Raw genomic sequence first — 22,890 nt, 5'->3', positions numbered from 1 at the left:
TGACAAATGTCCCTAATATACATATATATATATATACATATATATATATATATATATATATATATATATATATTCCATACCGCTGATGTTTTAGAGACATAACCGAATGCATGACTAGCACAAAGCAAACTGGCTAGTGCATGAATGCCCATATTTAAAACACATAACAAGCAACCAGTCACCTGTTTTTTTTAATGTGGAAACCAATAAAAACTTAAATGTATTGAGGATATTATATTATGTAATATGTAAGTTCTCCGTTCAAGGTTTTTATTTTTCCTCAGTGTGTAGAGTTAGTCATGAAGCAAATTTACAGACACACAATGACCCAGTTAAACCTCCCAGAGATGCTAATTTCTCTTGTTAATACCTTGTCATTTGACCCAAAATAAGGCCTTCTGCACATCCATCACACATAGAGAATGGTGTTAATTTTTTTTATTTTATGTTTCTAGTTAACACATTGGTTACAGATAAGGAAGACCTATCTTATTAAACTGTGTACATTATCCGCCACTGAGCCACAACCTCGGTCAGACCTGTGCCTAGCTTGTTTGGATTTGAGAGAACAGTAACAATATAGGACTAAGAAAACTCAAGAGTGGAAGGCCTCAGCATTGTTATCATGACTAAGTTATATTCATTAAGAAGCAATATGATTTTGGTCTGAATTTGAAGTTGACATAGGTTAAAAACTGAGCAGAAAACCTACTGGAAGTACATCTTCCATAGACCAAGGGCTCAATATAATTCTAGGAACTAAAAAAATAAAAATCCATCTTATCTTCAATGTATATAAATTTCAGGGGCAAAACGTATGCCCTATTAAATGCTGCAAAGAATAAATCATTTTTGCCTTCCCAAAACCTCTGCTTTGCCCATTTTAGTTTGTAATGTAGCATTTCCCATGGAAAGCAAGCCAAGGAAAATGTACATCAAGCATTTATTTATGGTCTCTTGAGAAAGTGATTTAAATACACAAACAAGTCCTAGGTCAAAGCTGATTGTGTAAACCAGAAAGGAAAGAAAAAAAATGGAAAAAAGTTAAGCAATAACCCAACTCTAAGTACAAAAAAATTTAGTACAACAGAGATTTTTGCCATATTCCTAAAATACTCAAGAATAAGTATTACTATCAAACAAACCAATCCAAAAATGGGCAGAAGATCTAAACAGACAGTTCTCCAAGACCTATAGAGAGCCAACAACCACATGAAAGGATGCTCAACATCACTAACTATTAGAGAAATGCAAATCAAAACTACAATGAGGTATTACCTCACATCGGTCAGAATGGCCATCATCAAAAAGTCCACAAATAATAAATGTTGGAGAAGGTGTGGAGAAAAAGGAACCCCCCACCCATCAACACTGTTAGTGGGAATGTGAATAGGTGCAGCCACTATGGAAAACAGTATGGAGGTTCCTTAAAAAACTAAAAATAGACTTACCAAATGCTCCAGCAATCCCATTCCTCGGCATACATCCAGAAAAGAAAAAAACTCTAATTTGAAAAGATACATGTACCCCAATGTTCACTGTAGCACTATTTATAATAGCCAAGAGATGCAACCAACCTAAATGTCCATCAACAGAGGAATGGATAAAAAAGGTGTGGTACATATATATAATGGAATACCACTCAGCCATAAAAAAGAATGAAATAATGCCATTTGCAGCAACATAGATGGACCTAGAGATTATCACACTAAGTGAAGTAAGTCAGACAGAGAAAGAGAAATATCATATGACATCACTCATATGTGGAATCTAAAAAAATAATACAGATGAACTTATTTGCAAAACAGAAACGGATTCACAAACATATAAAACAAACTTATGGTTACCAAAGAGGAAAGGGTGGGAGAGATAAACTAGGAGTTTGGGATTAAAATACACACACTACTATACATAAAATAGATAACTAACAAGGACCTACTGTGTAGCACAGGGAACTATACTCAATATCTTGTAATAACCTACAGTGGAAAAGAATCTTAAAAAGACTAGATGTAACAAGGGCTTTGCAGATACCTTGAAAAAAATAGTCTCTCTGAGTGAGCCTGCACTCCCATCCACCAAGTTAGTCTCCAGGACCAAGCCTGGTAAAAGCTAAGGGATAAATTACTCCCTCTGCTCCCCTCTCATGACATCTCCTTGCCTCAAGAGCCTCCCATGCACAAGGAGAAAACAAAAGTGCAGTACAGAAAGTGCTGGGGAACTTCCTAGGTGGCACAGTGGTTAAGAATCTGCCTGCCAATTCAGGGGACACAGGTTCAATCCCTGCTCCAGGAAGATCCCACATGCTGCGGAGCAACTAAGCCCATGCGCCACAACTATTGAGCCTGTGCTCTAGAGCCCATGAGCCACAACTATTAAGCCCATGTGCTGCAACTACTGAAGCCCACACACCTAGAGCCCGTGCTCCACAAGAGAAGCCACCACAATGAGGAGCCCACGCACCACAATGAAGAGTAGGCCCTGCTCGCCGCAACTAGAGAAAGCCCGTGTACAGAAACAAAGACCCAATGCAGCCAATTAATTAATTAATTAATTAATTTAAAAAAAAAAAAGAAAGTGCTGGGACAGAAATGTGGTGCAGGGTGCCATGAAGCCAGCAGAGGGAACAATCTAGGGCTGGCCAGCCTGGACAGTCCTTTATACTGTGTGTGTGTGTGTGTGTGTGTGTGTGTGTGTGTGTGTGTGTGTCTGGAGAGGGGAGGAAGAAAAGGAAGCAACAGTGGCTACCACTTCTGCCTGAAGATACTATGACGCTGTACAAGTAGGTTTCTGTGAATATCACATGGCTTTGCCTACAACACACCATTTAGAATCAGCTGCTTTGGGGCCGGCAATTTTGTACCATCAAAACAGATTTTACCAGCTTTGTTACACATACAGTTGTCCTAAGAATTTTAATAACCACTATTTTCCCTTATGGAACTTTACTAACCCTCACTTTAACCCATTCCACTGAATCCATTGAATGTTCCAGGAAGAAATAACATGAAAATAGAAAATTAAAATTTTTATGAAGTGAATATGCATAATGTCTAGAAACATTAAAAGTGGTAGAAGGTGGTATCTTCTAGCCTTTTAGGATAAAGTCCAAACATTTTAGCCTATTTTTAAGGCCCTCCATAACCTCTTTTCTTGTTGCTCATGTATAACTTATGCTCCAGACAAATGAACTATCTGCAATACCCCAAACATGCTGTGATCTTGTGTCTCTCTATCCCCTTTTACTGGCCAGTCCTATTGTCAGGGATGAACTGCCCCTGTTTGTGATCTAGATCATTGATTCTCAAGGGGTACCAGCAGTATCACCAAGGAGAACTTGTAAGAAATGCAAAATATCAGGCTTCATACAGACTTTCTGAATCAGAATATAGAAATGTAAATTGCTACAAACAATATGGAAAACAGTATTGAGATTCCTTAAAAAACTAAAAATAGAGCTACTATATGATCCAGCAATCCCGCTCCTGGGCATATATCTGAAGAAAACCATAATCTGAAAGGATACATGCACCCCAATGTTCATTGCAGCACTATTTACAATAGCCAAGTCACCACAGAGCACAAGAGCCAAGACATGTAAGCAACCTAAATGTCCATCAACAGAGGACTGGATAAAGAAGAGGTGGTACATATCGATATGTACAATTCAATATTACTCAGCCATTAAGTATGACTTATAAAGTCATTATTTTATAAGACTAAAAGAACAAAAAAATGACATTTGAAACAACATAGATGGACCTAGAGATTATCATACTAAGTGAATCAAGTCAGACAAAGGCAAATATCATATATCACGCATATGTGGAATCTAATTTAAAAAAGGAAACAAATGAACTTATTTACAAAACAGAAACAGACTCACAAATATCAAAAACAAACTTATGGTTACCAAAGGGAAAATGTGGGGGGAGGGATAAATCAGAAGCTTGGAATGAACACATATTCACTACTATATACGAGATAGATAACCAACAAGGACGTACTGCATGACACAGGGAACTCTACTCAATAAACTGTCATAATCTATATGAGAAAAGAATCTAAAAAAGAATGAATATATGTGTGTGTGTGTATGTGTGTGTGTGTGTGTGTGTGTATAACTAAATCACTTTGCTGTACACCTGAAACTAACAAAATATTTTAAATCAACTATACTCCAATAAAATTTAAAACATAAAATTAAAAAAATAGTAATAATAAATTTACAAAAGGAAACAGTTGGTTAGACGGCAGGTTTTAATTCAACCATATCAACAATCACATTAAATGTAAGCTACACTAATTGAAAGATAGACTGTTAAATTAGATAAAAAGCAAGACCCAACTATATACTGCCTACAAAAATACCACTTTAAATATAAAGGCATAAATAGATTAAAAGTAAATGAATAGGACTTCCCTGGTGGCACAGCGGTTAAGAATCTGCCTGCCAATGCAAGGGACATGGGTTCGATCCCTGGTCTGGGAGGATCCCACATGCTGCGGGGCAACTAAGCCTGTGCGCCACAGATACTGAGCCTGCGCTCTAGAGCCCACGAGCCACAACTATTGAGCCCATGCACCACAACTACTGAAGCCTGCGCACCTAGAGCCCTTGCTCTGCAACAAGAGAAGCCACTGCAATGAGAAGTCCGCACACCACAATGAAGAGTAGCCCCCGCTCACTGCAACTAGAGAAAGCCCATGTGCAACAATGAAGACCCAGTCAATAAATAAATTTATTTTAAAAAAAGTAAATGAATGAAAAGATATTCCGCTCAAATACTACTCAAAAGAAAGCTGAAGTAGCTTTATTAGTATCAAAGTAGGCTTCAGACAAGAAATATTACTAGTGATAGCCACGCTTATTACATTATGAAAAGGGATTCAATTCACCAAGAAGAAAAAAATATTAATGATTTTATGTCTATAATTTCAACAGCTTAGGGCAAGTGGAAAAATTCCTTGAAAAGCACATCTTACCAAAATTAGCACAAGAATAAGTAGAAAATTCAAAGAGCTTTATATTGATTTTCAAAATTGAATTCATAATTTAAAACTTTTTAACAAAGAAAACCCCACGCCCAGATGGCTTTACTCACAAATTCTATCAAAGGTTTAAGGACAAAACTAATACCAGTGTTATACAGACTCTTTGAGAAAACCGAGGAAATACTTTTCAAATAGTTTAATGAGACCAGCATAATGCTATTACCAAAACCTCACAGAGACATTACAAGAAAAGAAAATTACAGACCAAAATCCTACATGAATAAATATACAAAGTCCTCAATAAAATGTTAACAAATCAAACAAAAGGATAAATGTTATTAATACATGAAGCTAATCCAGAATTCAAGGTTGGTTTTACATTATGAAATCAACAGTTCTAATTCATTACATTAATAGAATCAAAGAGGAAAATACTTTTCAATTGATCCAAAAACATTCTGACAAAATGTCACACCCATTCATGAAAAACAAGACTCTCAAAACACTGGGAAAAGAAAGGAATTCCATCAACCTGATAATTGATATATATGAAGAAACAACAGTTAATGTCATACTTAATGGTGAAATATTGAATACTTCTTACTTCAAGAACAAGATATCCACTGTCTCCATGTCTATTCAACAATATACTGGAAGCTTATCTACTACAACAATGTAAGAAAACACAAAATGTATAAAAATTAAAAAGAAAGAAGCAAAACAAATCTTTTTTGCAATTGACATGACTGTATACATAAAACATTCTAAGGAATCTACCTCCCCAAAACTACTAGAACTTAAAAGTGAATTTAGCAAAGTCACAGGAGTTAAGGTCAATATACAAAATTTAATTATACATCAATATTTTATAAGCAAACCATTAGAAAATTAAATTTAAAAGCAATTCATTTACAATTGCGGGAAAAACATAAAATACTCAAAAATGAATATACGAAAAGATAGGTAAGACTTGTGCTCTGAAAACTACTACACATTGCATAAAGTTATTAAATAGAAACTTAAACAGTGTAACATGCTTAGGGATGGGAAACATTAATATTGCTAAAGTGTCAGTTCTCCCTTAATTGATCTATAAATTCAGTGCAACCCAATCAAAATTCCATGAGGCTTGTAGTAGAAATTAACAACTTGATTGTACATGTGTACGAAAATGCAAAAGATGAAGAATACTAAAAATAACCTTAAAAAGAGGAGCAAATTTTGAGGACATATATACTACCTGCTATTAATATTATAGAACTACAATAATTAAGACACCGTTACTTGCATAAAGATAGATAAACAAGTCAGTGAAGCAGAATAAAGTCCTGAAATAAAACACACACAACACACACACACACACACAAACATACACAGCCAATAGGGAAAGAAAAGTTTTTGCAACAAATGATGCTAGCTCAACCGTATAACCATATTAAAAAAAAGAAAGAACCTCGACTCCTACCTCACATCATACACAAAAATTAGATTTAGATAGGAAGCTTTCAAGTAAAATCAGAAACTAGAAAGGTTCAATGTTTTCTAAAAGGAAACACAAGAGAATATCTACATGATCTTCTTGGCAAAGAGTTCTTTGACAGGATACAAAAAGCACTAGGCAGTAAAAAAATCATAAAATCAACATAACCAAAATTTTAAACTTCTTCTCATCAAATGACACCATTAAGAAGATGAAAAGATAAAACAGACTGGGAGAGATATCTGCAAACCCAACTTCTGACAAAGAACCTGTTATCTAGAAAATGTAAAACTTCTATGAATCAATATTAAATAGACAACCCAATAGCCCCAAAATGGAAACAGCTGAGCATGAACAAATAAATTGATAAACAGTAGTATTTTCATACAATGGAACACTACTTGGTAAATGAAAGGAATAAATTTCTTCATGAATCTCAAAGACATCATTTTGAGCAAGTCAGGCACGAAAGAGTACCTACTGTATGATGTCATATACAAAGTTCTAGAGCAGGCAGATCTGATCTATGATGAAAGAAATAAGAAAAGTGATTGCTTCATGGAAGGGGACTGATTGCAAAGGTGTACAAGGGAACTTTCTTGGGTGATGGAAATGTTCTGCAGTTTGGTACAGAGTTATATGGGTATATTCACTTGTTAAAATTTACTGAGGAAGGGGGAAAACCTTACTTACACTAGGATGCCTCCTCACTGGCGCGGAAGGACAGGTGGAGCTTCAGAGCCCCCGGAGGAGAGAGCAGCAACAACAACAGGTGTGTGGAAGGCACAGGGGAAAGATTCCTGCAGGGAGGATCTGGGCCAAACAGCACTCCCCAGCCAGAGAATCGAGTCTGCTCACCTGCAGTGGCGGGTGGGGGCTGGTGCCGAGGCTTGGGCTTTGGAGAATAGACACCAGGGACAGAACTGGGGCTGGATACATGAAAACAGCCTGGGGGGAAGTGCACCACATCTAGCTGGGAGGGAGTCTGGGGAAACACCTGGCCTGATGGAGAGGCAGGAGACCTTTGTTTCAGGGTGCTCAAGAGGAGCTTGCTGCTCTGAGAACTCACAGACTGCAGAGCAGTGCCTGTGGGAGCACCACCGAACCATGGCTGCTAAATCTAAACAAGAGCCTGCTGTTCTGCCACCAGTGCAGCAGCCACCAGGGTCCTGTGCATAAGGCAGGTCATTGGCCACACCCTCCTAGCAGCTGGTGCAGCCTGCCACCGCCAAGGGTCTCGCGTTAGGGACCAACTTCCCTGGGAGAACAAATGGCACACCTCAGGTTCACACCAACCTCTGCTGCTGCAAGCACTCCCGCAAATTTCAGTTAAACTGCCATATCCCTCCCTCCCCCTGACCTGAATTTGCAAGTGAGCCCCAATGACCCTCTTTTGCCCCCTCTTGCCTGGGCTGGGAACCAACTCCTGAGAGCAGCTCACATGCAAAGAAGGGACCAAAAGCAAAACCAATCCCCGAGGATGGCAAGACCAAAGAAAAGAAAGGGAAATAGCCACAGGAGGACCAGATTTAATACCCACAATAGGCTTGATAGACCCTGCATCTGTGGATCACCCAAACAGACGAGTGTTTCAACAATAGAGACTATAGACTTAGAGGGCAACTGGGGACTGTGGGGGAAAATACACGCAGGACTAATACCAGATTACAGTCTGAGCTCTCCACAGTCCTCCCCACAGCAGACAAAGAGATCTACCTAGAAGTATTGGAGGACTTTCTGGTATGTTTGACTTGTTCCTGGTTTTATGTATTTGTTAGTTTAATCTTTACTATATATATTTGTATGTGGGTTTTCTTATTGGTTTGAATACTTCCTTTTATGTTTTCTTCATTCTCTTTCTCTTTTCTGTTTTCTCTTCTTCCTCTTTTTGCAAGTGCAAGTGTGCACATCTCCTTGCATGATTTTGACTGATTAGAGCTGTATTGGGGATTTCTCTGTCCTTTAACTTTCTTCCTTTTTTTTTTTTTTTTTTGTCTTTTTTTCTTTTCTCTCCTTCTACTTCCTTTTTCTCTGTGCTGTGCAGCTTCCAGGGTCTTAGTGCCCAGGTAGGGAGTTAAACCTGGACCTTTGAGGCAGCAGAGGTGAACCCAAGATGTTGGACCACCAGAGCATTCCTGACCCCATGGAATATTGATCAGCAAGTACTCTCCCAGAGGTCTCATTCTCAACAGTAAGATCCAACTCCAACCAAAGGCCAACAAAGTCCAGTGATGGATTCCTTAAGCCAAACAACTAGCAAGACAGGAACATAACCCCATCCATCAGTAGACACACTGCCTACAGTCATACTAAGCTCACAGACACACCTAACCACACCAACAGACATAGCCCTGCACATCAGAAGGATAAGATCCAGCTCTACACACAAGAACACAGGCACCAGTCCCCCCCACCAAGAAGCCTACACAATCCTCTGGACCAACCTCCCCACTTGGGACAGACAACAGAGTTGAGAAGAAATATGACACTGCAGCCTGAGGAAGGAAGACCCCAAACACAGTAAGTTAAACAAAATGAGAAAAGAGAGAAAGATGGAGCAGATGAAGGAACAAGGTAAAACCCCACAAGACCAGGCAAATGAAGAAGAGATAGGCCGTCTACCTGACAAAGAATATAGAATAATGATAGTAAAAATGATCCGAGATTTCAGAAATAGTACTGAGGTATAGATGGAGCAAATGAAAGAAATGTTTAACAAGGAGCTAGAAGAACTAGAGAGCAAACAAACAGTGATGAACAACACAATAACTGAACTTTAAAACACACTAGAAGGAATGCAGAGCAGAATAACTGAGACAGGAGAATGGATAAGTTACCTGGAAGATAGAATGGTGGAAACAGCTGGCACAGAGCAAATAAAGAAAAAATAATGAAAAGAATTGAGGACCATCTCAGAGACTTCTGGGACAACATTAAACATAGCAACATTCAAATAATAGGTGTCCCAGAAGAAGAAGAGAGAAATGGTCTGAGAAAATATTTGAGAAGATTATAGTGGAAAACATCCCTAACATGGGAAAACAGACACTCAATCAAGTCCAGAAAGCACAGAGAGTACCATACAGGATAAACTCAAGGAGAAACACACCAAGACACATACTAAACTATCAAAAATTAAATACAAAGGAAAATATTAAAAGCAGCAAGGGAAAAGCAACAAATAACATACAAGGGAAGCCCCATTAGACTAACAGCTGATCTTTCAGAAGTTAATCTACAGGCCAGAAGGGAGTGGCAGGATATATTTAAAGTGATGAATGGAGAAATCTACAACCAAGATTACCCTAACCAGCAAGGATCTCATTCAGATTTGAAGCAGAAATTAAAAGCTTTACAGACAAGCAAAAACTAAGAGAATTCATCACCACCAGACCAGCTTTACAACAAATGCTAAAGGAACTTTTCTAGGCAGGAAACACAAGAGAAGGAAAAGACTTACAAAAACAAGCCCAAAACAATTAAGAAAATGATAATAGGAACATACATATGGATAATTACCTTAAATGTGAATGGCTTAAATGCTCCAACCAAGAAACAAAGATGGACTGAATGGATACAAAAGCAAGACTGATATATATGGTGTCTACAAGAGACCCATTTCAAACCTAGGGACACATACAGACTGAAAGTGAGTGCATGAAAAAAGATATTCCATGCAACTGGAAATCAAAAGAAAGCTGAGAGCAATACTCATATCAGACAAAATCGACATTAAAATAAAGACTTTTACAAGAGACAAGGAAGGACACTACATAATGATCAAGGGCTTAATCCAAGAAAAAGATATAACAATTGTAAATATCTATGCACCCAACATAGGAGCACCCCAATACATAAGGCAAATACAGCCATAAAAGGGGAAATTGACAGTAACACAATAATAGTAGGGGACTTTAACACCCCACTTACACCAATGGACAGATCATCCAAACAGAAATTAAATAAAGAAACACAAGCTCTAAATGAGACATTAGACTAGATGGATTTAATTGATATTTATAGGACTTTTCATCGAAAAACAACAGAATACACTTCCTTCTCAAGTGCACACAGAACATTCTCCAGGATAGATCACACCTTGCATCACAAATGAAGCCTCAATAAATTTAATAAAATTGAAATTGTTTCAAGCATCTTTTCTGACCACAACGCTATGAGACTAGATATCAATTACAGGAAAAAAACTGTAAAAAATACAAACACATGAAGGCTAAACAACATCCTACTAAATAACCAAGAGATCACTGAAGAAATCAAAGAGGAAATTAAAAACTACCTAGAAACAAATGACAATCAAAATATGATAATCCAAAACCTATGCAATGCAGCAAAAGCAGTTCTAAGAGGGAAGTTCATTGCAATATAATCCTACCTCAAGAAACAAGAAAAATATCAAATAAACAACCTAACCCTATATCTAAAACAATTATAGAAAGGAGCAAAAAAAAAATCCCAAAGTTAGCAGAAAGAAAGAAATTTATAAAGATCAGATCAGAAATCATTGAAAAAGATATCAAGAACACAAGAGCAAAGATCAATAAAACTAAAAGCTGGTTCTTTGAGAAGATAAAGTTGATAAGCTATTAACCAGACTCATCAGGGGCAAAAGGGAGAAGACTCAAATCAACAGAATCAGAAATGAAAAAGGAGAAGTAACAATTGACACTGCAGAAATAAAAAGGATTGTGAGAGACTACTACAAACAACTATATGCCAATAAACTGGAAAACCTGGAAGAAACAGACAAATTTTTAGAAAATTTCAAACTTCCAAGACTGAACCAGAAAGAAACAGAAAATATGAATACTCCAAACCAAGCACTGAAATTGAAACTGTGATAAAAATCTGCCTACAAACAAAAGCCCAGGGCCAGATGGCTTTACAGGCAAATTCTGCCAATCATTTACAGAAGAGCTAACACCTATCCTTCTCAAACTCTTCCAAAATATACCAGAGGGAGGAACACTGCCAAACCCATTCTATGAGGCCACCATCACCCTGATACCAAAACCAGGCAAAGATGTCACAAAAAGAAGAAAATTACAGGCCAATATCACTGATAAACATAGATGCAAAAATACTCAACAAAACACTAGCAAACAGAATCCAATTGCACATTAAAAGGATCATACACCATGATCAAGTGGGGTTTCTCCCTGGAATGCAAGGATTCTTCAATACACACAAATCAATCAATACGGTATACCATATTAACAACCTGAAGGATAAAAACCACAAGATCATCTCAATAGATGCAGAAAAACCTTTTGACAAAATTCAACACCCATTTATGATAAAAGCTCTCCAGAAAGTGGGCACAGAAGGAACCTACCTCAACATAATAAAGGCCATATATGACACATCCACAGCCAACATAATTCTCAATGGTGAAAAACTGAAAGCATTTCCCCCAAGATCAGGAACAAGACAAGGTTCCCCACTCTCATCTCTATTATTCAACATCGTTTTGGAAGTTTTAACAACAGCAATCAGAGAAGATAAAGATTTAAAAGGAATCCAAATTGGAAAAGAAGTAAAATTGTCACTCTTTGCAGATGATATGATACTGTACATAGAAAACCCTACAGATGCTACCAGAAAACTATTAATCACAAAATTTGGTAAAGCTGCAGGATACAAAATTAATGCACAGAAATCTCTTGCATTCCTATACACCAATAATGAAAAATCAAAAAGAGAAATTAAGGAAACATTCTCATTTAATACTGCAACAAAAAGAATAAAATATCTAGGAATAAACCTACCTAAGGAGGCAAAAGGCCTGCAGGCAGAAAATTATAAAACAATGATGAAAGAAATCAAAAATGACACAAACAGATGGAGAGATACACCATGTTCTTGGATTGGATGAATCAACATTGAGAAAATGACTCTACTACCCAAAACAATCTACAAATTCAAGGTAATCCCTATCAAATTACCAATGGCATTTTTCACAGAACTAAAACAAAAATTAGACAATTTATATGGAAACACACAAGACCCCGAATAGCCAAAGCAATCCTAAGAAGAAAAAATGGAGCTGAAGGACTCAAGCTCCCTGACATCAGACTATACTACAAAGCTACAGTAATAAAGACAGTATGGTACTGGCACAAAAACAGAAATATAGATCAATGGAACAGGATAGAAAGCCAAGAGATAAACCCACGTACATATGGTCACCTTATCTTCAACAAAGGGGGCAAGAATATACAATGGAGAAAAGACAGCCTCTTCAATAAGTGGTGCTGAGAAAACTGGACAGCTACTTGTAAAAATCTGAATTTAGAACATTTCCTAACATCATACACAAAAATAAACTCAAAATGGATTAAACACCTAAATTTAAGGCATGACACTATAAAACTCTTAAGAGGAAAACATAGGCAGAACACTCTATGACATAAATGACAGCAAGATCTTTCTTGACCCACCTCCTAGAGTAAAGGAAATAAAAACAAAAGTAAACACATGGGACCTAATGGAATTTAAAAGCTTTTGCACAGCAAAGAAAACCATAAATATGATGAAAAGACAACCCTCAGAGTGTGAGAAAATATTTGCCAATGAAGCAACTGACAAAAGACTAATCTCCAAAATATATAAGCAGTTCATGCAGCTCAATATCAAAAAAACAATCCAATCCAAAAATGGGCAGAAGACCTAAACAGACATTTCTCCAAAGAAGACATACAGATGGCCAACAAACACATGAAAAGATGCTCAACATCACTAATCATTAGAGAAATGGAAATCAAACTACAATGAGTTATCACTTCACACCAGTCAGATTGGCCATCACCAAAAAAATCTAGGAACAATAAAGGCTGGAGAGGCTGTGGAGAAAAGGGAACCCTTCTGCACTGTTGGTGGGAATGTAAATTGATACAGCCACTATGGAAAACAGTATGGAGGTTCCTTAAAAAACTAAAAATAAAACTACCATGTGACCCAGCAATCCCACTACTGGGCAGATACCCAGGGAAACCATAGCTCAAAAAGATAAATGAAAAAAACAAAACAAAAAGATACATGTACCACAATGTTCACTGCAGCATTATTTACAATAGCCAAGACATAGAAGCAACCTAAATGTCCACTGACAGATGAATGGATAAAGAAGATGTGGCACATATATACAATGGAATATTACTCAGCAATAAAAAGGAATGAAATTGAGTTATTTGTAGTGAGGTGGATGGACCTAGAGTCTGTTATACAGAATCAAGTAAGTCAGAAAGAGAAGAACAAATATTGTATGCTAACACATACATATGGAAATTTTTTAAATATCATATTAATGAACTCAGTGGTAGAGGAAGAATAAAGATGCAGATGTAGAGAATACACTTGAGGACATGGGAATGTGGGGAAGGAGAAGCTGGAATAAAGTGAAAGAGTAGAATTGACATTTATATACTACCAAATATAAAACAGAGAGCTAGTGGGAAGCAACTGCCTAACACAGGGAGATCAACCAGATGATTGCTCATGACCTGGGGGTGGGATAGGAAGGGTTGGAGGAATGCTCAGGAGGGAGGCTCAAGAGAGAGGGGATATGGGGATATATGTATAAATACAGATGATTCACTTTGTTGTACAGCAGAAACTGGCACAACAGTGTAAAGCTAATAATACTCCAATAAAGATCAAAAAAAAATTTATTGAACTATACATTGAAAATCTATGCATTCACTGTACATAATTATACTTTGGTTTTAATAAAGAGTAATTAAAAGAAAATCCAGCCTCATGGTAAGTGAGAAAAAAAGAAGAAATTCTGGGAATAGGGCAAGAAATCTGTAAATAAGTACCATATATCTTACACCTGCATCTGCTGTGCTTTTATCAGAGAAGATAGAAAGTACACAGACAATCAACATGCCATCAATTACTACACTGCCTGCAATTTAGCACACATGTGGCAGCTTACTGAAGCTAAACAAGAAGTGGCTCAAGTAGAGTAAATGAGTAATGATCCAGGGCCCCATGGTTTGAGCAGTCAGAGAAACATTATAGAAACAGAGACTTTCAGTGTCTGAAAGGAAAAGTGTTACAAGAGGAAAAGGCTGAATGGCAAAACAGTTGAGTCACCTAATTGCCACTGACACAGGCAAGTGCCTGGGTGGACACCTGGGCAGAATGAGAAGAGTAACATGTGCTGCTCTTAATAATTCAGTGCACTGATTCTGTACTTTAGACACCTGCCACCACAGAAGTAATGCCCCGTCAGGCTTACACGATTCTGACCAATAACTGACTCAAGTAATAAGCCTGATGGAGCTAGAGAATTTGGTCTTTAAACATGGTCACAAATACTACACACATATATGTGTGTGTTTGTGTGTGTATAAACATTGCCTGTAAGAAAACAAAACCTATTAAATTCAAACTGAGTTGCCACTTTTAAGGTAGTAACCATATAAAGGAGTAAATCTCATTGAAACATGGGTCTGCTAAACATGTATTTATATAGATAAATATACCTAAATAAATAGGAATATAAATAAATATGTAATATACACATATACATACATAAATATAACCAAATATGACTACATATTTATATATAGTTAAGTTATATATAGTTTTATATATATCTTCACACATATATTATATTCCTATTATATATAGTTAGGAATTTTATATATTAATGGTTAGGAATTTTATATATATAATTAGGAATATAATTATTAATTATATTAATAACATTAAAGCATTATATTACAAAGCTTTAATAACATTTTAATTTTATATTATAGCATGAGAAATAGAGACAAATACTATTATTGGGGGACATAGATTAAGGTAAACATATCACTGCCCTGCTCCCTGGGCCATTTCTCTTCACATTAAGCACTCTTCTAACAACTTGTGCTGGCCTCCTGGACTTCAAGAAAACCTGGCATCAAAATGCCTTTAAGTTCCTTCCAACAGATGCCATCACTTCTTCAACTTCATCACGTGTAGTCCATCTGCCCTCCTCAGGAGGTCAGCAATAATTAAGAGGATCACCTCAGCCCATCTTCCAGCACTCCTAATCAGCTGGAACAGTCTGTTTGCTTCCCTCCTAGTCCTCTCCAGGAAGGGCCCTCTGCTTCTCTCCAGCGAGAAAGAAAAGAGGAGACTGGGACCTCAGGACAAGTCTTATTTGCCTAACAGAGGAAACACCTTCCACTTGATAATTCAAGTAAAGGAAACAGTCCTCTGACACCTTGCCCCACATCTAATTCTGAGTCATTTTTCTTTTCTATAGAACCTATTAGCAATGCTTTAGCAAATAAATTTGACTCAATATTTCTTGAGGAATAAATTGTCCAGAGTTGTTTTCTATTTTCATCTCAACATTCCATGGGCTTAAAAGCCACAGAAAAGGGGGAGCACGTCTGTGGAACTGCCTGCTTTTAAAAAAGGCTACTTTGACCTTCACCCCTCTGCCTCCTGGAAGTGCCTGGCAACCTCATGGAAAAGCAGCCAAAATTGTGCAACACTGAGATAAATACCTCTGAGAGCTTGTGAGCTTAAAGAACTCTCTTCACCTTTCAGGATGCATAAGACCCCTACACCCCCAACTCTACTAACAGTGACTCAGATACCAGAGAGAATGCATACACATCTGTGGACGTTAACTGGCCCATACTGTCCACGTTTCTCGGAAGCCTATTCTTTCACATGGTTATCACCTGAGAAGCAGCAACCTAGAGTGAATCTAATCTATTTTGTTTTTTCACAGGTAAGAAACAACATGTTTGCTTTTTGAAAATTCTTTTTTAAGCATTTGTAATATCTTTTGCTATTCTTTCATTCTCCTTTGTGTCTTTGTGTCTCCCATTCTCATTCTCCAACCCAATCATGTTTTCTCTCTTCATCCTAGAGAAGGTGATTTAATCAAAACCTACACAAAGAACTTGCGCTGAAGAAGCAAAGTTGATGTCACCTGAATTATGATGGATATTTCATTAAATATAGCTCCATCTTGACACTCCCTCTCCCTTCATAGCCAATAAGCCACCAAGAATCAAGAATTCTTACTTCATAGGATTTCACAGGTCATGGAAAGAAGTCTGAATATTATTTTAAGTTCAGTAGGACACTATAGTTGAGTATTTTAGCAGGAAAGTGGCATATTTGGTTTTCACTTTATTTTTTTTTTAGGTTGCAAAATTATATACTCTATTTTTTTAATTGAAGTATAGTTGATTTACAGTATTATATGAGTTTTAGGTATACAGCATAGTTATTCAATATTTTCATAGGTTACACTTCATTTAAAGTTATTACAAAATAATGGCTATATTCCCTATGTTGTACAAAATATCCTTGTTTCTTATCTATTTTATAAATAGTAATCAGTATCTCTTAATTCCGTACCCCTGTCTTGCCCATCCTCCTTTCCCTCTTCCCACTGGTAACCACTAGTCTGTTTCCTATATCTGTAAGTCTGTTTCTGTTTTCTACATACATTCATTTGCTTTATTTTTCAGATGCCACATATAAGTGATAACATGGAGTATTTGTCTTTGTCTCACTGAGCATAATACCCTCTAGGTTCATCCACATTGTTGCAAATAACAGAGTTTCATTCTTTTTATGGCTTAGTAATATTCCACTGTATATATACCACATCTTCTTTGTCCATTCATCTGTTGATGGACATTCAGGTTGCTTCTGTATGTTGGTTACTGTAACTAATGCTGCTATGAACATGGAGGTGCTTCTATCTTTTCAAATTAGTGTTTTCATTTCTTTTCAGATATATACCCAGGAGTAGAATGACTGAATCATATAGTAGTTCTATTTTTAGTACGTGAGGAATCTCCACACAGTTTCTCATAGTAGCTGCACCAATTTACTTTCCCACCAACTGTGTATAAGGTTTCCCTTTTCTCCACATCCTAGCCAACATTTGCTATTTGCATTTTTTTTTTTTTGATGATAGCCATTCTGACAGATGTGAGGTGATATCTCATTGAGGTTTTCATTTGCATTTCTCTAACAATTAGCAATGTTGGGCATCTTTGCATGTGTCTCTTAGCCATCTCTATGTCTTCTTTGGAAAGATGTCTTTTCAGGTCTTCTGCCCATTTTTTGACTGCGTTGTTTGATTTTACGATACTGAGTTGTATGTCCTGTTTATACATCTTGGAAATTAACCTCTTATCAGTCATATCATTTGCAAATATTTTCTCTCCCACTTGGTTTTCACTTTAAAAAGATCACTGCCTCCTAGAATATACAAGAATGGAAGCATAAAGACCAGTTGTTACTATAATAATCACAGAGTCACTTGATTAGAGGGGAGAGAAAACAGATGGATTTGGAATATATTTTATGTGGTGCCAACAAGACTATAGCTAATGGCTTGAAAGAAAAAGAGAATGGGGAAGATGAGGAAAAGGGATGAATCAAAAAAGATACCTAGGTTTTTACTTCAGCAATCAAATTGTTAGAGTTGGCCTTTATGAAATGGAATACAAAGGGATAGGAGAAATCTGGGGAAGGGAAGGAAATCAACAGTTCTGTTTTGGCTACATCATGTTCCAGATGCCTATCAGACAAAGAGGAATTAAGTCAGTCACCTGATTTACTGGAAAGACAAAAACCTGAAAACACCAATGATATGCAGCAGCCAGCAAAGACATTTTCTATTACAAGAGGTAAACACTTGATTTTGCCTTGGAGGCAGCCATCTCAACTCACAGAACATTATTTTCAGTAGGACCATGAGATACACAAATGTACAGCAAAGATTCTCCTGGATGCAGAGTGTTAAAAGCCAAAAATAAGAGAGCATAATGATGTAAAAGTGCCCCTTTGTGGTAGGCAGAGCTGAATGTCTCCAGATTATTTCCTTTAGAGAAAATTCCTTTCTCAACTATGGATTCAGGCTGACCTATATAATTGTACATTATTATTTTCTTTAAAAATCTGTGAATGTCTTTGGTGATGGGGTATGGATGAAGATTGGGGCAGCTATCTCAGAGATCAAAATGGATACCCTAGAAATTATCAGGAAGGATATGTAGGCCACAGGGTCTGCTTGAAAGGGAGACATTACTCTAAAAAGGAATGGAACCTGGCTCACTTAAATTTAACTATATTTTTCGATTTGTATATTTCTAGGCAATAATTCAAACTTAGGGGAATATACTGATTCTTCACTATTGTGGTCTAGCATGATAGTGTGATTTTAACTCTAGGACAAGACTATGTCCCTAGAGAAGTAGAAGGTGAAATATCTTCTGAAGTAAGTAGATATTTTCACTGTCCACATTCCAATGCAGAGACTCATTCCAGTACCAATACAAGATTTAGGATGGCATGTCTTAAAGTAAAAGGAATGGAGATGAGGAGAACAAATCTCCCTCTTGCTCAGAGACTTGAAGAATGCATGGCTCTGAGTTCTGAACCGTCCTTTAAGGGTAGGTAAACTGGCTTCTGCAATATGGTAATAGGCTTGAATCTGAGGGGTCTGGGCCTGTGGATTTTAAAATGGCCTTTCTAGCAGCCATTATAAATTGTTCTCTTTGTTGTTATTTTCTTCTGTTATTCCTGAACATACTGTAAATCTGATAAAATTAAGATCTTATAAAAAGGCCCAAAGGGAGCCATTTCCCCAGGAAGTGGAGGCACAGAGGGAAACCAGCAGTGGTCCTAGGGCAGAACTAACATGACTGGCTGACTGGCTGAAAACACAGCAACAACCAGAAGAAATTCATTTATTGGTAACCACCCCCCAGGGACTCCCAGAAATACATGGGAAGAGACATGGTAAAAGACTAGAATCACTGCACTCAAGCAGGAGGGAGGCTGAAGCAATCAAACATCTGGTCTTTAAAAGAGAATATATCCTCATTTTGTCTACAAAGTAAGACACACTTGGAACATTTCACTGTATCCATCTCTAGGTTGTAAGCTCTCTGAAAACAAGGCCCATCATGTAAGAAAGATTCAATAATTATTTCTGAATGAAAGCATAAAGATATACTTGAATTAAATCTTTTAATTCAAACAGTTCAGTTTATTTTAAAGTACCACCAAGTAATATTTTTTGAATTTAGTTATCATGAATTCCACTGTTATTAATATTATGAGGTAACTACTTTTGTGTGAGCTTGAAATTGTAATAATAGGAAGAAAATTGCTTTTCCTGTCAATAACTGAGAGAAGAATGTTAAAATCTCCAAATACGTTTCTCTGTTCCTGATAATTTTTGCTTTATATATATATATAGAAGTTATATTTTTAGGTACATGGACATCTAGAACTTTTATGAATTCTTTATGAATTTACCTTTTAATCCTCATTTTACCTTATCTATGGTATTATTCCTTGCCTTTAAATTTACTTTGATATTAATAAACCCAACTAAGTTTCCTATGATATGTTTGCAATGGTATATATTTTTCCACTCATTTACTTTCAATTGATATGTATATTTCTATTTAAAGTAGATATCTGTAGACATCACACAGCTGATTGTTCTTTTTTTTACTATTTAAAGAATCTCTGTCCTTCATATAAAGAGTTTAACCCATTTAAATTTAATGTAAATAATGACATGGTTGTGTTTCAGTCTCCCACCTTATTGGGTATTTTCTATTTGGTCCCTCTGACCTTTGTTGCTTTATCCCTCATCTCCTGCATATTTCGTGTATTCTTTTTGGGGGGTAACTGCTATGTATTAAAATGTATTCCTGGAGTTGGAGACATGATGAAGTAGAAGGACTTGAGCTCACCTCCTCTCACAAAAACACCAAAATCATGATTAACTGCTGAACAACCATTGACAAAAAAAAACTGGAAGCACTAAAAAAGATATTCTGCATCCAATGACAAAGAAGAAAGCATGAGACAGTAGCAGGGGCACATTCATGATAAAATCAAACCCTATACCCACTGGGTGGTAACCCATAAACTGGAAAATTATATCACAGATGTTCCCCCCACAAGAGTGAGACTTCTGAGCCCTACCAGAGAACTGAGAGTTCACCCCACAGTTCTGAGAGTTCAGGCTACCCAGCCTGGGGGTCTGGCATCAGCAGAAGGAGCCCCCAGAGCATTTGGCTTTGAAGGCCAGTGGGGCTTGATCACAGGAATTCCACATGACTGGGGGAAACAGAAACTCTACTCTTGGAGATTGCACACAAGTTCTCCTGGTTTGAGAGGGTCTTCTGGAGAGGTGGGGGAGATGTGCCTCACTTCAGGGATAAGAATAATGGAGACAGAGGTACCAGAGAGTCTCACTTGCTTGAGCTTTCCTGGAGGCCGCCCTTTTGACACTAAGATCTGGCCTCAACCAACAACCTGCAGGCTTCAGTGCTGGAATGCTTCAAGCAAAACAACAAATATGGTGGGAACACAGCACCAACCATTAGCAGACAGGCTGCCTAAAATCTTCCTGAGCCCAGAGCCACCTCTAAAGACACCCCTTGGCATGGCCCTGCCCACCAGAGGGACAAGACCCAGCTCCACCAACAGTGAGCAGGCCCTCCCACCGGAAAGGGTGCACAAGCATCTAGACCACTATCACCCACCAGGTGAAAGACACCAATAGCAAAATGAACTACAATCATGCAGCCTAAAATATGGAAACCACAACACAGAAAGTCAGACAAACTGAGATGGCACAGGAATATGTACAGATGAAGGAAAAAGATAAAACCCCAAGAGAACAGCTAAGTGAAGTGGAGATTAGGCAATGTACCCAAAAAGGAATTCAGACTAATGATAGTAAAGATGATACAAGATACAGGGAAAAGAATGGAGGCACAGACCAAAAAGTTACAAGAAATGTTTAAAAAGAACTAGAAGATATAAAGAACAAACAGAGATGAGCAATACAATAACTGAATGAAAAATACACTGGAAAGAATCAAGAGGAGAAAAAATGAGGAAGAAGATAAGTGAGCTGGAAGAGAGAATGGTGGAAATCACTGAGGCAGAACAGAATAAAGACAAAAGAATGAAAAGAAATTAGGACAGTTTAACAGACCTATGGAACAATATTAAATGCACCACCATTCTCATTATAGGGGTTCAATAAGAAGAAGAGACAGAAAAAGGGCCTGAGAATATATATGAAGAGATAATAAGTGAAAACTTCCCTAACATTAGAAAGGAACCAGTCATCCAACTCCACAAAGTGAGGAGGATAAACTCAAGGAGGAACACACCAAGACAAATATTAATCAAATTGACAAAAACTAAAGTCAAAGGAAAAATATTGAAAACAACAAGAGAAAAGTAACAAACAACATACAAGGGAATGCCCATAAGGTTATCAGGTGATTTTTCAGCAGAAATTTTGTAAGCCAGAAGGAAGTGGCATGATATCTTTAAAGTGATGAAAGGGAAAAACCTACAACCAAGAATACAGTAAGTCCCCAAGTTCCATTCCAAGAGCAGGTTCCTAAGTCCAATCTGTGTGTATGTCCAACAAAGTTAGCCTAGGTATCCAACTAACACAATCAGGTATGTAGTAATTTACTGTAATAGGTTTATAATGTTTTTCACACAAATAATACACAAGAAACAAACACCAAAAATAAAGAAATGATTTTTAATCTTACAGTACTTTGAAAAGTAGAGTAGTACTATACAAAAGCTGGAATACAGGGGTTGGCATCAAGCCAAGAAGAGTTACTGATTGGAAGAAGATGAGGTGAGAGATGGTAGAGGTGAAGGATCCTCAGCAATAAGAGACACGGAAAATCTGCAGTTTCTTTCACACCTGACATTGATGGAACACAAATTCGCATCTTTGAAAGATCAAAACTTGAAGATACATATGTAGGGGACATACTGTACTCTAACTAGCAAGACTCTCATGCAGATTTGATGGAGAAATCTAAAGCTTTACAGACAAGCAAAAGCTAAAAGAATTCAACACCACCAAACCAGCATTATAACAAAAGCTAAAGAAACTGAAAAGGCCACCAGCAGAAACAAGAAAATTACAAAACGGGAAAGTTCAGCAGTGAAAGCAAACATACAGTAAAGGTAGAAACACAAGCACACACAAATATAACATCAAAACCAGTAACCCTGAGAGGAGGAAAGTACAAATGCAGGATATTTGAAATGAATTTTAACTGAAGAAACCAGTAACTTAAAACAATCTTGTACACATATAAATTGCTATATCAAAACCTCAAGGGAACCACAAACCAATAATCAACAATAGATATACACAATGAAAAAGGAATCCAAACACAACACTACAGGTAGTTATCAAATCACAAGAAAAGAAAACAAAAGAAGAAGGAAAGAAAATTACCTATCCAAAAACTAATCCAAAACAATTAACAAAATGGCAGTAAGAACATACATATCAAGAATTACATTAAATGTAAACAGATTAAATGTTCCAACCAAAAGGCAGAGACTGG

General features: G+C 37.1%; 1 protein-coding gene across 8 annotated transcripts in view; it reads right to left on the bottom strand.

Annotated features, from left to right (window-relative positions):
- The window catches only part of RGS7 (regulator of G protein signaling 7), a 650,352-nt gene that overhangs the window by 502,901 nt on the left and 124,561 nt on the right, over window positions 1–22,890 (bottom strand). The gene's annotated exons all lie outside the window — the stretch shown is intronic.

Source organism: Hippopotamus amphibius, chromosome 3 (genome assembly GCF_030028045.1).
Source record: "Hippopotamus amphibius kiboko isolate mHipAmp2 chromosome 3, mHipAmp2.hap2, whole genome shotgun sequence".
Classification (NCBI taxonomy): domain Eukaryota; kingdom Metazoa; phylum Chordata; class Mammalia; order Artiodactyla; family Hippopotamidae; genus Hippopotamus; species Hippopotamus amphibius.
This window is presented reverse-complemented; position numbering and strand designations above follow the sequence as displayed.